We start from the raw sequence: 20,279 nt of genomic DNA on the forward strand, positions 1-20,279 counted from the left end.
GACGCTCCTATATTCCATCCATTCATCCATCCTCTAAAGTGCATCTGTAGCCAGCGGGCGAAGACATCGATGCATCCTAGTAAGCACCGTGGACTGTGGGACTACGTAGAGCCATGTTGTTTTTTCAACGAGACAGCGGCTAGATTTGACGCCCTTTGTAAAATATGCTTCGTGGTGAATTTTTTTTTTCTCAGGCCAAAACAACATCCCGACATTCTTAACAGTTTTGTCCGCACATTAAAACTCTATTGTGATGCCTGTATCACGAAAAGTAACCGGGCCAGCACGTACACAATTCTTGGCAAAACAGAGTGCAAGGTAACGGACACAGTGCGATGTTTTGCAATTAGTGATGGCTCTATATTTATTTTCGCCATATTTTATTCACAATAAGTAAGTCCTGAGAAAAATACCGAGAAATTTGCATATGTACCAGGGGCTGCAAGCATTTTTGGGAATTCAATAAAGATCAAAATTTTAAAATGTTTGTCTTTTTCTCATATAGTAGGCTCTGTAGCCTTCGGTGGCAGCCTTCACTGGCCCTGGGAACAAGTTTTCTTTGAAAGGACACTTTCCCGCCGAGGAGATTGTTGTTTTCCCCTAGCTATAACAGCCAGTGCGAAAAAAAATGGATGTGTCAAATGAAAAACTAAAGCATAAAGGGCCTGTACACACAAGTACAGGCAATATACTCGGGGAGCCTAGAAATTCACCCACATTTTTTTTTTTATTCAGTGGGCAGTCGTTGGAGGCAGTCATAACTACTTACGCTTGAGAATTAAGCCTTTGTGCACAAAGTGCGAGCCGCCCCCGCCCCCCCCCCCCCCCCCCCAAAAAAAAATGATAAAAAGAAAAGAAAACACGAAAAGAAAGAATGCCTACCAAGATATTTTGACTGAATCCATGTACTCAAGCGTCGTGGATTGATTGGCTTGCTGGTGCTACAGTGGCTAGAATAGGGGAAGTGTGCAGACAGCACTGCCGACTATGAAGCCCTTCCGCGATGCTACGGAGCGGGAGATCCAGGGGGCGCTGACAAACGCTTACACGTTCGCTCACTGCGTGTCGTCTGCTCGCCGCGCGGTTAATCAGGCGAGTTTGAGACAACCTTTCAAGATCCGATGCATACTTCCTGCTCTTACTGCGACCTCCACTTTTACACGGCATCTCTATTTATTTGTCAACTATCTATGTCATGCCGATGTAATTTTATTATTCTACGCAGCGGCCATTTTTAAGCGGAAGAATTACAACCAGCATTCTAAGCGGGATTTCGCCGGGGTGGCTTTAACACCTCCTTTGAGCAATCACTCCAAGAAAAACTTGCCGCCAGTAACTGCCACCAGACACGGGCCGAGGTAAAATTAATAACTTTACTGGCCACAGTGCTATATAGACCACTCCGCAATTTCGGCACCCAGTTTTTTTTTTTTTCTTCACGCATTAAGCTGCCAGCCTTTCAAGCTGCGCTTTGATCGAAGGTCATTGGCTTCATCCTATATGACACAGTGGCATTAAAGACATTAATTAGGTCTCCTTAATCCTAATGAAACCCAAGGAACTATTTAAGTACTTAGCTAAACGTGGCAAGGCATGGCATAACAAAGCTACAGGATGCAATACCTTGCTAAACATGAGCTGTAAACATTCCATGTATATCCGTGCTAGTAAACCAAGCCTGAATTTTTTTTTCACCGTGAATTTTCTTTTTTTCGAATAGATAGGTGAGTGCCTGAAGAATCACTTAGGGATAGTAGTAATTTTGTTTTCGCAGTTACTGTCTTGCTTCGCTACTGATTTTGCCTGGGCTGCTTAATTTGGCTGTTTTTCTTCTGTGAGACAAGAAGAAACACCTCTGCTGCACAACGAAATTTCATTCTATAATTGATTAGCATGCACTGAAGCATTGGGAAAATTGCTAAATTATCGCCATTTTTTTTTTGTTCCAGTTCTTCAGCGGCGTTATTTAAATAACTGGCAGTTATCATTTTCGTATCAAGAGCTCTGAACTTCGCGACCGTATTAGGTGGAAGACTTTAGCAACTCGAAGAAAAATCTGCTGGCTGAAGTTCTTGTACAGCATTTACAATGATTGTACCGGTATTAATAAAAACACTTATCTAAAGCAGCCATATTACATTTCGGAGAGACTAGACAACCCGAAAAAGATTGAGTTATCAATGCCGCATTAATGTATTTAAATATTCGTTTTTGCCTAAAACAATTCTGGACTGGAATAAGCCTCCGAATGATGTAGTTTGTGCACCTGGCTTCCAAAGTGCTGTTGAAATGGTGTTGTGATATATTTCTTCCAGACTTCGTGCGTTTACCAGCGCTGCGTTTGATGTATGTTATGTTATCACTTATACTACTTGTGAATTCATTTAGTGTTCTATTAGTGTATTGTGCTAGCTTGCTAACAAGTTTCCTTATATCTTCTTTGCATGTGTTATTGTATGTAGTTGTGTTCCCCTACAATAATGACTCATGCGCGCTGTAGGTACTTACCAAAAAATAAATAAATAAATAAGGAAAACACCGGGAGCCGAGATGTTTGCAGGATATATGCTTAAATGAAATTCTATAGCTGCGCTAATTTCTTGTTCACGTTAGATGCTGTCGAGCTAGATATCATCAGATATATCAAGCTAGACTTCAACAAAACATCTATCCCTGAAGGCAGGTATATATATATATATATATATATATATATATATATATATATATATATATATATATATATATATATATTAGCAAAAGGTAAAAGACTTGCGCAAAAAGTAGATGAAGAAAGAGACGTGACAACAAGACAGTTGCCTTGTTGTCACGTCTCTTTCTTCATCTACTTTTTGCGCAAGTCTTTTACCTTTTGCTAATATGAACCAACTCGCCCAGAAGAAAGTACTTATTGAATATATATATATATACATACATATATATATATATATATATATATATATTACCTACTTCACAAATATTACCCACCTCAATAGCTTAAACTCGATCTGCCGAAAGCCGTGTCGAGCTGTTACATAGCGAACACGTGCGTTCCTCGATCGGCGCCCAGGAGATCCAGATCAGCGGTTAGGCGCACACTGCACGCTACATTCAGTGACACCCCACTGATCTCACGAACCTTTATGACGTAACAGAAAAGTCCATGCGTGGATGCATGTGATTAAAAGCCAGTTTATGTTCAGAACTGGCCCACAGGTCATCGGGCTCCTCATATGGCAGTGGCCGCAGCCCCTTAATCATTATATGTCGTCGCCTTTATGGCAGTGCTGAACGATGGGCACAGCCTCACCTTATGATTATTTTTCTTGAAACGGTTTTTGACACATGTATATCAAGGCACAATCAGAAAAATGGTCCGGAACACGCCGTACAAAGGGGCCGCCCACGATCGTTCTATCAATTAACATTAGCAGTTCTGCTGTAAATAACGTGCCAAAGCTGACGTAACAGTAATTATTTTCTAAAGCAGCTCGCAAACAGCAGCGTTGCGCCTTTCAATAATTTTGCACACAGAACAACTATTCCTAGTACGATTTGTACCCGCTTTTGTAACGAGGTACAAAACAATGACTTTGTCGCCGGTTCATCATACACCGTGAGGCAGAATTTGCACCAATAAACAACGCAAAGCGCCCACATCCCGTGTACACTCCAGGGTTCAAGCACGCGTTTCATGCACCTACCTGACGTGGATGGATGGATGGTAGGATGGAATATAGGAGCGTCCCCTTTGAAACGGGGTGGTAGCAGCAGTAGCTATCATGCTCATTTTCTGCGAGAAGGCGCGCCGTCTAGCGGAAGCATCACCAGACGGCTTCAATGCTCCCCATAGGCGCCGCTTGACCGTAATCACACTTTATCATTCTAGCCACTGTACTGGTGCTATCACGTCTGGCAAAACAAGAGCGCATTTTCCGAACAGGGGAAAAGGAAGAAAAGCGGTAGTACAGGGCGCTGGCTCCAATGTAAACCATGAATAACCCCCCCCCCCCCCCCCCCCCACTCACACACACTCAGCAAGATTTGTATGATTTGTATGTTTTGTCCCCGTCAGTATGGAAATGCTTCACATGTAAGAAAAACTATAGTGGAGATCACTTACTGATCTAATTTTTCCGCAGTCTTTCATATGACAGTGGCCTTCTTGGCTGCAATTATTTAGTATTCCACAATATATTACAGGTATTCCAAGAGCTCAGAAAAGCTACTATTCGGCGGCCAATGGCTTTTTGAACGCGCTAAGTCTTGCATTGTGTTATAAAATATACGAGGGCTCTTTAAGTTAGGGCGTTTAAGACAGCCCTAATAGCTTTTGCTTGTCTATACTGTAAAGCTTCGTGATCGTTATTCACCAAATCTTGCGCGCCACCTTGAAACGGGTCGTATCCTTCCTAGAAAAGTACACCATTTCGCCCTTCGGTCATTTGTACTTCCCACAGCGTCAGTCGAACTTCCTACGTGAAAACCACTTAAGCTGAGATAAAAAGCGGAAGGTTTAAAGTTAAAATTTGCATTTTTCAAGGTCGCACTTTGAGATGCGGAGAGATTGGAAAGGAGGGAATAGAACAAAACCAACTGCTCTAAACCCCTAAACGTCACGCATTATCGTTATCACTGAAAGACATCCTGTTATCAGTAGGTTCTTCGGGCATATGTCTAAAAGCCTTCTTTGTTGCTGTGAAAAGACGGCGCCAGTATTTTCAACTTGCCAGGCGAAGCAGGTTTCTGCTGGGAGAAAATACGTCGATGGAGATGGCGCAGAGCATCTGCTTCCGTGCGGTGCGTCACAAGCCTGCTGTCCATGAGCCGCACGTGGCGCCGCTTAGCCGGTTGGAATAGGCCGGACAATTCAAGGTGAAAACGCGTATGAGGGCTCCAGCCTTACACACTCCGCGTGCTTGGCGAAAGCCACGTTCAAGGTTTGGAACAAACTACCACGTGTATGCAAGTACGTGGTGATTAGCTAAGTCGCAGGTAGCTACGTGCTTCCTAGCTCTTGGCGAACGCGTTTCGGAATCGTATGTCGACCTGACGAAGGACAATAACAAAACCTGCAAAACTGGATCTGCAGAGCGCTGCTTCTGCAAGAGTGGCTAACCGAACTTCGGCTGTGAATGTGCACATGACAATTGCGCTGTTGTATGCGTTGTATGGTGATTTATTAGGGTAAACGCCTATTTCATAGTTCACAAACTCTCACAGATTTATATTTACTAACAGCACGGTGAGTATGAAGGCTGCTTGAGAGAAAAGTTTCCTGCGACCTTTCACTCTCTTTCCCGACCTTTCCACCGCCAGTAATCTGAAGTTTACTTCAAGGAGGTGATTTAGATTGCATAACAATACATGCTGTGTATTTTCTCACTAAGTCATATATGGAAACAAAAAACACGTGTCATTAGAATTCGATAATTTTTGGAAATCTCAAAGAAGCACTAATTAGACTATGTCAAACTTGGTAAACTTTACACGAGTTAATGAACAGAAAACGAAGACTAGATCACAATTTTTAAATTCTCCTGCAAATATGTTTGGTCTCAGATTCCTGCCATATACTCATATGTGTAATTTCAGGACAGCTAAATGCAAAATATAAGATGAAAAAATGCTTTTTAAATCTTTACGAATACAGCGAATAATAAGCTGAAGAGACAAATTTCTGAGCAAACAATTATTTCTCCTGCTGATCACTATCATGCCGTTTGGAAGCTTTAACTAAGATGTATTATTTTCCTATCTTCGCTTTCCTAACTCAAGCATAGGCTATTATCCTTATTACATTTTTTATGCCCTGACAAAAGTAGTTTGACATACAAAAATGTCTTTTACTTAAGCAAGTTCTTAAACCTGGCTACACTGATTTCCATTAACAAACATCATGGCGCTGAACTTAAGGTATTCCTACGCTTTCAGGCATCTGATCAGCTCAAAACACTCGTCAAGCGCAAAACAACTTGTGGGCCTGTAACCTCTTAATTTTCATTTTCTATTTAACTGAACTATGGTAGAGATTGCGAGGGGACAAACCAGATGCAGTAAGAAAATTTTGGAGTCTATTTGTTGAGACTTATGACTGCTTCTAAGGTTTTGCACACTAGCATCCCTCTTTCAATTCAGGAATTTACCTCATCGCGTCGTTGTGCCCCAATGAACGCCTTTAAAGTGCAAACCACTTGGGGCGACTATTCGCGGCGACACGCCGCGCAACGGAGTAGCGCGGTGGGCTGAGGGACGCAAAAGCATTGCCACTCGTCGCTTCGCTAAGGTTCCGTGCTTTTCGAAAAATTCGCCCATCGCCCGGGAGTTACTCGCAAGGCTGCCAATCGCATATGGCTTTGGTGGGACGCATGCTTCTTTTCAGGCATTTTGCGAGTGAACTTTGTTTAGTTAGTCCCGTTTGAGCGAAAAACCTACAGACGCTCGCTTCTGATGCGCGTATATATGAGCGCATCGACATACTTCAGTGAAAGCTAGCGCGCCTAGATACTAGTAATTATCGGAAAAACCGAGACAAAGTCACTTCTTACAAGTCTCTGCATCGCAGTCTGTGTTTTGGCACCAACTTCGCTCTGTCCCTAGAATTTTATTGTACTTTGTGCTGTCAAGTGTTAGAAACTGGATACAAGAGCAACTATAGTCCCCTCGACCGAACGATGAGGCGGCCATACTAGAGAAACACTTATAGCGCTCCGCTCTTTAGCCGTGTCTCCCCAGCGGCGACAGGCGATAGCGTCGGTTTCGCGCGACACATCGCCATGGGATTTCCACTCAAGCGGTTACCGCTCAATACGTAATATTTGCCTATCTACCCTTCCAAACTTACTACAAAACACCGCTCACTTTACCAAGTCCCCTTTCACCCCTGCGCCAACTTATTCGAAATCAGTTTTGCCGCACAAAATGCTTCAGTTTCCATTCTAGATCACTTCAAAAGATCACCGTCAGGAAACAGCGATGAACATGACTAAAATGGCAACGAATTTAAAGAAAAATCCAAACATCGCAAGAATGGTAGCGAAAAAAAGAAAAAGAGCCTAAACTGCCTCTGATATTAGGTTTTCTCGCCAACTGGTTTTACCAGCCCAATATGCTTCTGCTTCTGTGATTTTATAAGGACACTGAGCAGAAGTGTGTCCAATTTACGTTCGTAGCCGAAATTGATTAAGGCTCATCCTGCTATGTAGCAAGGGATACATTTATTGCTGATAAAATTCATTTCATATTGTACCGGCGTTCGAAAACTTGCAACGTCTGCACCGAAGAGGGCACTGGAATCGTTGTTTGAAATTGAACGGATGTGCACCTTAGCATCTAGGATCTCGGCCACAAAATTGTGTCGACGCAGAATATAGTTCACTTGCAAATTGAGTGCGCGATATGGCGGCACCTGTATCTTTATGTTTGACCTCTTCTAGCTCATAAAAGCTATCATTTAAGTGAGAATAGGATCTTTGCCATTCAAATACGGTAATCCATCGTTGCAACCAAGCCTGAATATCTTCTCAGTCTCGCTTAAAGGTTTCGCTTTTGAGTTGAAATAGTCATGCTATGTATTGTACGAAAAAAAAAAAAGAACGTTATAAGGGACGTAATAATAGTAACAGCCGTATGCAGCTGCCACCAACGATAAGACCTCCTAGAGCGTGTAACGTCTTTTGAGAGCCATTTCATCTATACGCTTTCTGGAGTAAAGAAGTACTCCACACTACAAATTTCTTCGAAAAACGTTATAGCAATATACCTCGATATCTGATTTTTGTAGGCTCTTACTACGTTCCTAATTCTTCGCATTTCTGAATGCTTTAAAATTACGACCGACCTATTTGTGATCTATCGAGGAAATACACTGCATGCGTCATGTTTCGTTTGTTTTCTTTTTTTCTTCTAAATTTGCTAGCTACACAAGCTTGCACTATTCTCGTCACCGGACTGTTATCTTACATGACTCGTTGTTACGTATTCTCTCACAGCGTGTTTCAGATTTGTGTATCTATTAAAGGTTATTATTACCTTTTGTTTGCTGTAACTTTCGGTCCCTCTATTTACGCCAAGTCTTTTAATAGCTCTTTGGTTCTGGGTCACTTATAAATAAATTTCTACTCCAAGCTTGCAGTGCTCCGTACCAAGAGATGGGCATGTGGGGGCGAAATGAAGGGACTGTTTGTTATGAATGTATAAAGGCCTCTCCTTTGCATTCAAAGTTACTGTTCGTCACCGTCATAGTAAAAAAGAAGATAAGGTGTATCCGTGAATTAGTGTGTGTGTTTGTGTGAGTGAGTGTGTGTGTGTGTGCGCGTGTGCGCGTGTGTGAGTGCTTCCTTCTGCTGTAAAGAATTAGCAAGCAGAGATGGCTGCGGTGGCGCCAGCTACACTCGCGCTCACTATACCGCGGGACAAGTATACGCAAGCATGACGTAATAGCTATGCAACCACCATGACATGGGTTGAAGTTTGCCTCAGCGAAGGAACTCGTGATCAGTGGGGTCATATAAATATAGGGCTATTTCTTGCTGAACCAACTAAAGCAAGAAAACTACAACCTTGCCTAAAGAAATGCAAGTCACGCGGTTCGCCTTTCAGCCTTGAAAAAAGTCTAGTGGCGGTTGCTTAGAAGCCTCAATGTCCGTAAAGTTAGGAGAGCTACGGGCCGAAAGTGTCGATACTTTTTGTGGTTGACTAATGAAGTCAGTGCTCAGCTAGGGGGCTAGCTAAAACGCAAATGACGCCTCCTAATGACTGTCAACCAAGGTATTATCGTGTGTGTGTCAATATTAAGCCCTCAGGCCAGCCCCTGGCCATGACAAGGGTTCGTTTCTGTATAACAGAAATCTTTTCTAAGAAAAAGCGAGAAATTGAAAACAAAATGCTCTGTGGCTGTTATCTTCTATTCTTGACGGCCTATGCCATCAACATAAGGTAGACTATTCTGACGGCTCACTGCACCGCCGGGGTGGTGCAGTGGTTACGGCGCTCGACTAATGTTCCCAAGGATGCGCAGATCGAATCCCGACCTCGGCGGCCGCTTTTCGTTGGAGGTGAAAAGCAAGACACCAGTGTGCTGTGCGATGTCAGTGCACGTTAAAGAACCCCAGGTGGTCGAAATTTCCGGAGTACTCCACTACGACGTCTCTCATAGCCTGAGTTGCTCTGGGACGTTAAACCCCACGTACCAACCATATGACGGCTCACTGCCGCCGGCACAAAGAGCTGCGGTACTTTCTAAGTCCAGCTTTCTAACTTTCTGGGGCACCTGTTAATTGTGAGAAAACTGTGGAATATTATAAGGTACTGTTATGCAAATATTCATGGGAATGGTCTAAGGCTTTGATGCGGAGCGAAAATTGGCTTTTTAATATTTTTGCATTGCTCGCGCCAAGCAGTTAAAATTTGCGTAGGAAACCAAATGGCTATACGTTTTAAAAATAGTGAGACAACTGGGGTGCTCCGTAGAATATTTTTATAAGCTTGTTGAGATATATAGTCTAAGTTTGTGACGCGTAGCGAAGTTCCGCTGTTTTGTAAGACGGCATTTGAGGTACTGGAACTTTGTGATGCGCTCACAACGAGTAATCAGAATTGCCAGCATTGCAAGAAGATTTTAGGAAAAGATTTGTAGGAAGTTGTCTAAGCTTTTAGAGCGTAGCATATAACTTTCCTTTTGAAATTTGCCCTGCGCTCAAGGGTATTTAAGACTGACCGATGTATCTGGCGGAGTCCATTTTTGAACTATAAGTATCAGGACACTACAAGCCTGACGTGGAAGGCGCTGCAAATATATTTCGATATGCAGTGTACGTGCAAAATATGCGAAAATGTTGCATTGAAAAACATCTTCCCAGGATGGGTTCTAAATTTCTGGGTATCTATAAGCCCAGTATGTAGTTAACTTCTAGTTCCTAGCTGCATTTTTACTTCTTTGCGTAGCGGATGCGGGGCCTTTTTACGGGGTACTTAAATTCCGAAAATATTCTAGTTAGTAAAATCAACGTAGATGGCAAAAATAAATGTAGAACTTCCTGATATCAGCGCTGATCATCTGAAACAGCATATGCACCTGAATGTAACGAACAGACGCGCCACCCTCCTCCGCCGCGATCCCTTCCCATTGAACTTTATTTCAGTTCTGTAAAGTTGCGCTTGGGAGCAACCATTTGCATCTTTCAAACCCCTTTTTCATATTCTTTGATGTGCATGATTAAACAGTGTCACCATTGTTTCCAGGACAAAAATTTGATAACCGATGTTGGCAAAAATTCTCTGTGACAGACAATGTAAAATTTAAGGTCTTCTCCGTGGAAAAAACAGCTACTGGGGTCTGACGTGAAATCGGAAAAATCGTCAGTGTGCCTCTCTGAGCAAACCTTGCCCAGGAAGCAATGATCGACTCTGCATACTCTCATAACATTGACAGAATTGTGTGAAAGTGAGGATTTTAAATCAGCCCTCGGTGTTATGATAAAAAGAAACGATTAAAAATATCTACCTCTCGTTTAATTACATCTCTTTACTGCGAATAACGTTTTTGTGTATTTATATTCAGTATGAGAACTTAATTTTATATTACCTTGAATATCCCACACGTCAAAACCATTCAGGCTACAGAGGATTTAATCTCTAGAAGAGGGCAAACGAAAATATATCAGCACCATCATACCATACTTCTATATAACGTTGAAAGATGATAACTCGAAAGTATTGTGCGAGCACCTTGATATGGAATCCCTTTCTTTTAATGAAATCATATTGTACGAGAACAGTATATTTTTTTTTAGGTTGCAGGCATTCCACTATACTTGGTTCAACTCACTTCGTGGAGCTATTGTCGATAAACGATACATCTGCTTGCAAATTAAAACAGAATTTAGTGTGATTGCCTCTGTTCGACCATGCCACCTATTTTCTACAGTCAGGCGTTGCTTTGTTTTTTGCATGAAAGTGGCTTTATATTCATGTCATAATTGCAGTGCAAAACTTGCGACCGTATTAGTGAAGCAAGGTGCAGTCAACACACACTGAATTCCTGTGGGAAAAAAAAATCATTGAATTTGGAAAACAGCGTGTACATAGAAAAAATCCTCATGGCTTTTTGGTAGGTGCCTTATTTTCTTTTCATTGAGGTTCAGATATTTACGGAGACTAGAACTTAGTTTCCGTTAAATCGAGGAAAATTTCGGGTGGAAAGGCTCACTCAGACTATCACCCGTTTTGTGTATAATTTGGAAATGCCTCATACTGTGTACTAAAATAGTTTCTGAATTCTTCCGCGCAGTAGAAAGAATGATTTTAAGCTGATTTCACTACAAAAAGTTGAAGTGCCCTCTTGAAATCAACATTGCTACAGGCAATGCCGCTGCTCATCGTTTTGAGCTTCACTCAAGTGAAGACGCGGTTTCGTTGTTGCCTCAGGAAGCGAGGACAGCAATTAAAAGGCGTGGACAGGCATTGACGGAAAACAGATGCAGTTGCGTTCAAGCCAAAGTTTTTATAAGGAGGCAAAAACCGGACGAACTACAAGTCTCATTTTGTGACTGACTAACCCGTGATGCCCACTTTTTCAGCGGCGTCACGGGCTTTCTGAAAGTCTGGACAATTCGTGCATGCATCAGTGAAAACATCCGCTGCGTGAGCAAACGCTATCGCAGTAGGAATAATGTAATCAAACGAATTAACCGAGCTTACTCAGTCAACACACACAGGAAAACCCCAAAGCTTACTCCGGGTTCCTGCGCGCAGCGAACCGAGCTCAATGTCACCGGATGTTCTGAGCGCTGGCGCAAGTCCTCACAATAATTCCCGGACGTAGGTGGTAATGGATTGAAGCTCAGACATCTTTTATTTTTGTTGCATGTTTATATAATGTTGTTATTTGCTCCGATTTACTTTTCTTTGTTGTGTATTTGCCTTTCCAAATCGAGTTTTAACCTTTTTATTTTGCGAGTACTATTTTGCTATTTAGTTTGATTATGACACTTGCGGGAATGAGACCGTAGAGAATAAATCGGGATATTGTACAAAAACTTAATCATTTTATTCAGAGGGAAGTTGTACGATCCAATAATAAGACTTACAGTGTTTAAGGGGCCTCAAAAATATGCACGAGTCGAAAGCTAGGTCGTACATTCAGCTCGAAAAACATTCTGAGGGCTCAGTAACATAGGCACTATATTAGTAACGTAGCCACTATTACTAGACCCGCCGGCAATGCTTTTTCTTGCCTGTCAGTATTTAATACCTTTTTTTCTTTTTCTTTTTTTTTTTGTCGACGAAGACGACAAGGATTTATTAAAAAAACTAAATCAAAAACACAAAAGCAAAATGTCAGAACTCTCGTGTCGTGCCCCTTGTTAGGCCCAAGTAGAACCCATGTGTCACGATGAAAGAACCCAAAAAAGGGAGAAACATGGAAAAGCCCATTGCCATTCTGTATAGTAGTACAAGCTCCCATGGTAAAACATTTGAAATGACAGTGCTTGTCTTGCATTCTTTTGCAGGGTGCACTGTTAAGAGCCCATTCCAGGTTTAAGCGGTGTTTGGCTCCAATAGTTCAACCGGAAGGTGGCTGCAGGAAGTGATCGGATCGGAATCCACGGCCGGACATCCACCGGTAGAAATGGATAGAAGCATCCGCGGTTCCGGCGACCGGCTTCCTCAAGGGTGCGCGCTTCGACGAAGCTGCGTGAAATCCGCTGCGCCCCTAGACACCCAAGTCATGCTTAGAAGGACCTTTCAGATTGCTAAGGTCAGCGTGGTACGAACGCAAGCATACCTCGATGTGATTTCGCTGAACGCGTGAACGTCCTAGCGCAACGGCCTCCTCCTGGCCGAAAGGCTAAGCCGACCTGCTGCACCTGTAGACAGGTTTAGCGACCTCGGTGGTAGTGGCAGGAGTGCGTGTGAAAGAAAGAAGAAAATAAAGTGTGATTAATTGACTACGCTATTACATGCCTCACCCAAGATCTTGGGGCTTCAGCACAATGAAAATTCAGAATACATTAACCGCTGCACCCTAAATTCGCGTTACCGAGTGAAACAATCGCACAGTAGTTTTCTTTGGGTGTTACCAGACTCCTTCAAAAGGGCTTTCGTGCTACCTTGAACCAATGCTGTTCTACTACTAAGTTAAGGAAGCGGGATTGCCTGATTGAAGCCAGCCGCATTTCATTGGCAGGGGAAGTAAAATTAGAGGACCTTTTAGATGTCTCTTAGATGTTTCTTAAGAGGAGAATGACGAAAGCCTAGCCTTCCTCTCATAACATTTGCCTCTCATCGGCCTTTATCGGCGTTCGTTGCAGTGCTACATATAATTATAATTGGTTTACAGGAAAGGAAAGGCGCAGTATCTGTCAAACATTATCCGACAAGTGTGCGTTTTCCTGTCGCGTGGCGTTCCTTGGCGCGCGTTCAAGTGTGGCATTGCAGATGGCAGGAACGGTATACAAGATGAGACTTCTGGTTGGTCGCTTTGAATTTGGCGGCTGGTGACGTCACTTCTCTGCCAGCAATCAGGTGCGCCTGTCGTGCGGACAGCTTTTGTCGACGACAGTATGAGCCATTAAAGGCTTTCGCCTTCAAAAATACTGCGTGTTGTGCGATACCAGTCCCAGGGTAATCAGAAGTAATTTGGAAGCTTCTGTCATAGCATTCTTGCAGCACGTGTGCTGTTTCCGAATGTTGGGACTAATACATCATGCTGCAAGAATAAGCGCTGCCACTCACGTGCAACGTTCACGCGGTCTCAATTTGCAGCGTGTGGTGATGTGACCTAGCTATGCATTTATGTTTGCATCTTTCGAAAAAAAAAAGGTATGCATGTATCACAACAGTACATCCTGTTAGTATGGTGGGCACGACCTACGACCTAACGGTACAATTAATGCATCTAACAATTCGCGCCCTCTTGAATTTAATTGATAGGCTGCGGTCTCAATTTCTCAAATTTCATCCGGATTAATAAACGTTTTATTTTCCTTTCGCTTACTTAATAGTTCTCAGAAGTTCAAAGGCAACGTCCTCCACATACCGGAGTTGAACTTCTATCGTAATCAAGGGTGAACATAAGGGCGCAAGGTAGGCTTCAGATAAAGGTAGTGGTCGTTCGGAAGCCAGAAGCTGCACCTCTTCCCACTTGGTTTCCTGCCGGCAAAATGCGCTGCATCAGCGCTTCAGGAAGTGTGACTGCTTGGACCGGTAAGTCAGGAAGTCGGTAACACCCATCCGGAGCCGTTTCCATTCAGAGAGTCCCGGACGGCTTGTTTTTCCGGAAGACTCAAGGAACAGTTTCCTGCTTGAATCGGATCTCCGTAAACATATAATATGGCAAGAGGAAGGTAGTCGTAGGATGTTCGAGAAAGAGAGATATCAAACACCTTTTGTTATCAGTGAGACATCCATAACAGATGTGAAAATTATATATGTCAAAATAACCCTGCTAATTGGCAACACAGTGCCTAAACGTCTCGAGTGCTCCCTATCAACTTTTGTATTCCGCAGTGGTTCTGTCCAACTGCTCACTTCTAGTTGCTTTAGGAGTGTGAACGGATAGGCGGCTTGTGCATTCCTGGTGATTTTAATGCCACATGTGCTGAATAGAAATGAGGTCAAAAGCGCGATGTCTTTCTGTTCCATGTACTTTAAGAGATTACTCGTATCTGGTGCACACCGCACGGTTTCATGCTCTTTAATCAACAGCGGTACCAGATTTCTTGCAGCGTCAGTGCAACGCCTTGCGAGCTTTTCACAAAGCTGAGTTTCAGTAACTGGTCTAGTTGGGATGCTCAACCCCTTCCACCTAACCGATGTTCTTATTACTGGTTCAATCGAAATTTGCAGCAAGGTATACCGTGACACACGCGAATATCTCCTTGGGGTGGTTAGCCCTTATACTCGACTTTAACTGCAGAAACCTCCCACAGATCAGTAACAGTTATCGACCAGATGGAGTCCGCCGCCTCCCGAGTTGGCCATTGATAACACTAGTTGAGAGTTTTTGTTTTTATTTATTGATTGAACTATTTAACGTGCTAAAGCAGCTGTGGCCTTCCAGGTACCAAGTAATATGGATGTTTGAAGAATTTGACATTTAGCAATATTTGCACTTGGGCGGGATGATGCATAGCTTGTCGCCATAGCAAAAAAATTTCAGCCGCCAAACGTTTTTGAAAACCGCAAATAAATCGCATTTTATGAATATTGCAGCATTGGTTCGTCTCTATAAAAATGTAGTCGCGGCGGCCGGTGAAGGAACCTATGGCCCGTACTTCTAAAAAAGCTACTGAGGCAAGTACGTGTTACAGCTGACCAGCCCGATTCCCCCTGACAATTTAAACATCGCAAAAAAAATTAATTGCTACAGACAGTTAAGAATTGTTAACGTTTTTGCCCATGCCGGACAACGTGTGTTCCAGAGCCGTGAGTGGTACTTCAGTTATGTTCGAGCCCGCTTTTGAAAGGCCAAAATGCACTCCGAAATGATCTCGCTTGCTTCACGAGCAAAAATCTTAATAGGCAAATTGGAGGGCAATTTTCCTTCAGCAGAGGTCGGTCCTGCTCATGTATGTTCTTGTCGTTCCTGTAGTTGTCTTTGCTTTTGTTTGAACAGCTCAATATCCTGGAAGACACAGAATATTGTTACATTAGGCGGTGCATGCACTATCTGCATAAGAACGGAAGAAAAAGAATCTCGGGAATTTTGATGAAGACGATGTTCGAGCAGTGTCGGTTGTGCTGCTACAGCAAACAGAAACACAGCAGTGTGCTGCTGTGTTTCTGTTTGCTGTGTGCGGTGTCATCTTGACCTAATCTCTTGGCCTTACCTTGCCACGTGTCATCTTGGTGGAGGAGACTAAAGATCCCCGTGCGCACAGGATAGAATATCGGAGCAAAATAGCACAGGAAAAGCTGGATTTGCGTAGTGGCCGCCACCTACCTGGTCTCACAACAACGTCAGCAACGACCACTATGACCTCCGAGGCAGCCCCTGCCATCACAGCAACATCGGCTCAGCCAGTGGCACTCACGAAGATTCGCCACCCTCCCGTCTTTAATGGCAGAGACAAGCCGGACGTTGACGACTGGCTAGATGAGTACGAGCGCTTCAACAGAAACAACCACTGGGACGCGACCATTATGCTGGCGAACATAATCTGCTATTTGGCGGGAACAGCTCGGACGGGGTTCCAAATCACGAGGAAGAGCTAGTGACCTGGGAAATCTGTAAACAAAAGCTTCAGGACTTGTTCGGAAAGCCGATTGGGCGGGCTCTCGCAGCAAAAACAGAACTGTCCACTCGCACCCAATCCCCCATGGAGTCCTACCTTGTCTATATTCAAGACGTGCTTTCGTTGTGCCGCAAGGTAAACAGCTCCATGCCAGAAACAAGATAGGGCATATCCTCAAGGGTATAGCGGATGCTGCGTTCAACATCCTCTTCTGTACGGATTGCGCTACCGTCGACTCGGTACGTCAAGTCTGTCGAAAATTCGAGCAGGCTAAACAATGCCGTCTCATACATCGCTTTGACCGCCTTCCGAACACGGCGGCTACATCATCCTGTGCTGACCTGCCGCCTTTGCAACAGCCTTCTCATCCAGCGAACAATACTCGGATCACCCGGAGAGAACTCGAGGCCTTGGCTCCTGCACCACTCACGTCTCCGCCGCCCGACACCATGGCCATGATAGAGGCCGTTGTTCGCTAGGAATTTGCCAACGTCGGCATGTCCTCCAGCCCCGTACCGCCACCATCACCAACGCACCCTGTTCCTGTAGTAGCTGCTGCTACCGCCAGCCAGGCTTCCCCACATCGCTGTCCTAGTCGCAATTCTGCAGAATGGCACACCTCAGACGACAGACCAATTTGCTTCATTTGCTGTCGCGCCGGCCATACATCTCGTTATTGCCGTAGCCGTACCTTCTTCGCCCCTCGCTCTTATTACAACGCCGACCGTCAATACTACAATGGACCTCGACGCTTCCATGCCCGATCAGAGGAGCCCCGCCCCGCCTATGATGGACCTGGAAATTATCGTCCTCAAACAGATCAGCCTCGCAACGAAACCGTCCCCCACTGCCCGTCGCTCCAGCCGATCTCCATCTCCACTGGCTCGTCGATCCCGTTCACCGGTGCCTCATCGCAGCTCCTCCCCATCATACGCCGGCACCTACTTGGGGAAACTAGCGAGTACAGCTCCCGGGAGTGACGCTGCATTACCGACCCGGACTGTCAACTCGGAACTGACCCCCACACCCAGATGTAACCTCATTGACATTCTTGTGCGCGGAGTCTTCGTTTCTGCCCTTATTGACACTGGAGCCCATATAGTCGACGAGATCCTGCGATTGTGCAACGTTCGTCATTCTTTCACGACTGCCTACCATCCACAGACGAACGGGCTTACTGAACGCCTTAACCGGACATTAACTGACATGCTGTGTACGTTTCTGATGACCACCGCGACTGGGACATAACGCTGCTATTTGTGACATTTGCATACAATTCGTCGCGTCACGACACTACCGGCTAATCCCCCTTCTATCTTCTATACGGCCGTGAACCTCTGCTTCCTTTTGACAGCCTGCTTCCTTCTGTCGCCACTGCCAGCTCATATGCTCGTGACGCCATAGCCCGAGTTGATGCTGCCCGCGTTGTTGCTCGCAACCGACTCGCAGCCTCCCGGCACTCCCAGAAACGTTGCTATGTTTCCTGTCATCGCAACACCCAGTATTCTTGCGGCTCTCTCGTGCTACTTTGGACCCCAGCTTGCCGCGTCGGCCTCTCGGAAGAACGTTTGTCCCGTTATACAGTACCCTACCGCATTTTACGACGAGTGACTCCAGTGACATACGAAATTGCGCCCTTGCACCCTGCAACGCATACCTCTGTACCACGCACCGCGACGGTTCATGTTGCTCGCCTCAAGCCGTACTACACGGACCCTAGTCTGGACGCCAGTAAGCACCGGGACGGTGCTTTTCAGCCGGCGGGGTAGTGTTACATTAAGCGGTGCATGCACTGATATCTGAATAAGAACGGGAGAAAAAGGATCTCGTGATTTTTGCTGAAGACGACGTTCGAGCAGTGTCGGTTGGTGCCCGGTACGCTGCTGTGTTTCTGCATGCTGTGTGCGGTGTCATCTTGGACTAATCTCTTGGGCTTACCTTGCCACGCATCAGTATGGTCACGAGACAAGAGTCCAGCTCTCATATGCACGCATGGGAAATGTATACGACCGTGGCTGCAGAAGTAGCCAAGGGCAGCAACTGACCCATCGACAGGAAGGGTGTCGAATGAAGGATTGGTCAGCCACGAAGCCACGCGCAAGTTTTGTGAATCTGGCTGTTGATTAAGCGACCGAGAATATAATAGATTGAGTTTGCTAAAAAAAATCAAGGCTATAATTGTACGCGCTGTCTTACTTTCCTGACCAATTTAAACTCCTGTCCTCCGCATTGTGCAATACCACGTTTTAATTACGGTTGTCAGAAGGAACGGCCGTTGGAATGTTTAGGTAAATTCTTTTCGTAAGCACGAAGTCCGGGAGGCCAGGCCAAAAAGCGACACTCAAGTTGACCAAGTCGCACATTTAACACATTCGTCACATTCACTACTACTACAGTGACTTAGTGGCTTTGATATTCGGCTGCTGGCCCCATGTTCACGCGATTGAATTCTAACCGCGGTTGAATGCGAAAACGCTAGTGGGAATACGACGGCAGTGGAGGCTAAATGACCCTTTATTGTCTGTGTTTGTTTGGAGGCCCACACAACAGAATTCCTAACAGTCCGTGTACAGCTTCTGTACGTTGAACGCTAAATGCCACTGCTAAAAACTGTGGTCCGTTTCAGCTAGCTCGAATTACACAGTTTTGGGGCGAAAGCGTTAACGACACCCTTCTTCAGAAAATCAGGCGTTGCGTAGGCGTTGGTGGCGCTGTCAACAAAAACTCACGAGCATGTCTGTGGAAGGTGGCAGTTGCCAGGTGACGTAGCCGGGCATACATTGTTCCTTGACGCCACGAAACAACATGAAATGGCTGAAGTTTCAGCAGCTGTAAATTTGGACAACTGCTTTGGAATATGAGTTGATAGGAGTCAAACTAGCTCTAACCTTAGATCCCCGGTCGGACACGCTCGTATGGCTCAGTTAAAACGGGGCTTTATATTTAAGGCAGAGGGTGTTTAACATAACGTGGTATAGCGTACGGTTCTATGCTAATGAGCATGTGTGAGATAGGGACCCAAAATAAAATATTAGTCATTAGGCGAGAACACGCGTACACGAACGAGGATCCGCAATGTATAGTCAAGGCGGGAGCTTACAACGCCATCGCATCACAACCTTAAAAGCTGAGCTTAAGTATCTCTAATTCTTTTTTTTTTTTATGTCCCTGATGCCGACTTTCTTCTACCGTAGAAGAGCAAATTAAAGTACCGTGCGAGACTGTGGAATCGAAAAGAAAAACAAAAGATAGAAACTGATGTTGAATTTGCGGTAACTGACAGCACATGCTTTCACGTGAAGAGGATTTCCGTTTACTTTTAGAAATTCAACATTGAACGCTGACGCAATGGCATTTGCTGACGCGAGAAGAACCTTGCCCGCGTTTGAAATATACAGCGCATTAAAGGTTCTGCTTACCGGAACGCTTCGTGCAGATGCAAATTCGAAATGTGTAGTCAAATAAATAACATTCGTAGTGGAGCTGCCAACACCAAAAAAATAAATAAATAAACGCCTTTATTGTATTATTTTCTGATCTTGTCCAAACGTATTTTGTACTTAAAGAGCTTCGGAAAAAATCCCAGGGCAAAGAAGCAGCCGACTCGTATAGAGCAGGCCTTGAATTGAGCGCCTTAGACTTTAAGGCCATTGCATATAGTGCGAAAACAAAAACAAAATAGAGGTGTGGCCTACAATAGCATGTAGACCACCTCAGAGTGTCGTCGACAGGTTAGCAACTGCTCTGTCCTGGTGGCATATCCATAGCCTTGCATGTTTCATGTACGCGTATGAACACTTCTTTTCGTTTCTGCGACATTAGCTTATGGTTTTCTAATAACACCAGTTTACAGCTCAATGCACTCATGCCAGGAAGCGTAATGGCGCTCGGCTTGTTTGCTTGGAAACTCAGCACCAATGTGTCGTTATTTAAATATCTCTATTGCTACATTTTTTCCTCTTTATTTTTCTTCACAGAAGAAAAGATTCGCTATGTGGCTGGTTATTTTAAACGTGTCGTTGTACAACGGGCACGCAAGAGATA

Source organism: Amblyomma maculatum, chromosome 1, assembly GCF_055883805.1.
Source record: "Amblyomma maculatum isolate TAMU_Amacu chromosome 1, ASM5588380v1, whole genome shotgun sequence".
NCBI lineage: Eukaryota > Metazoa > Arthropoda > Arachnida > Ixodida > Ixodidae > Amblyomma > Amblyomma maculatum.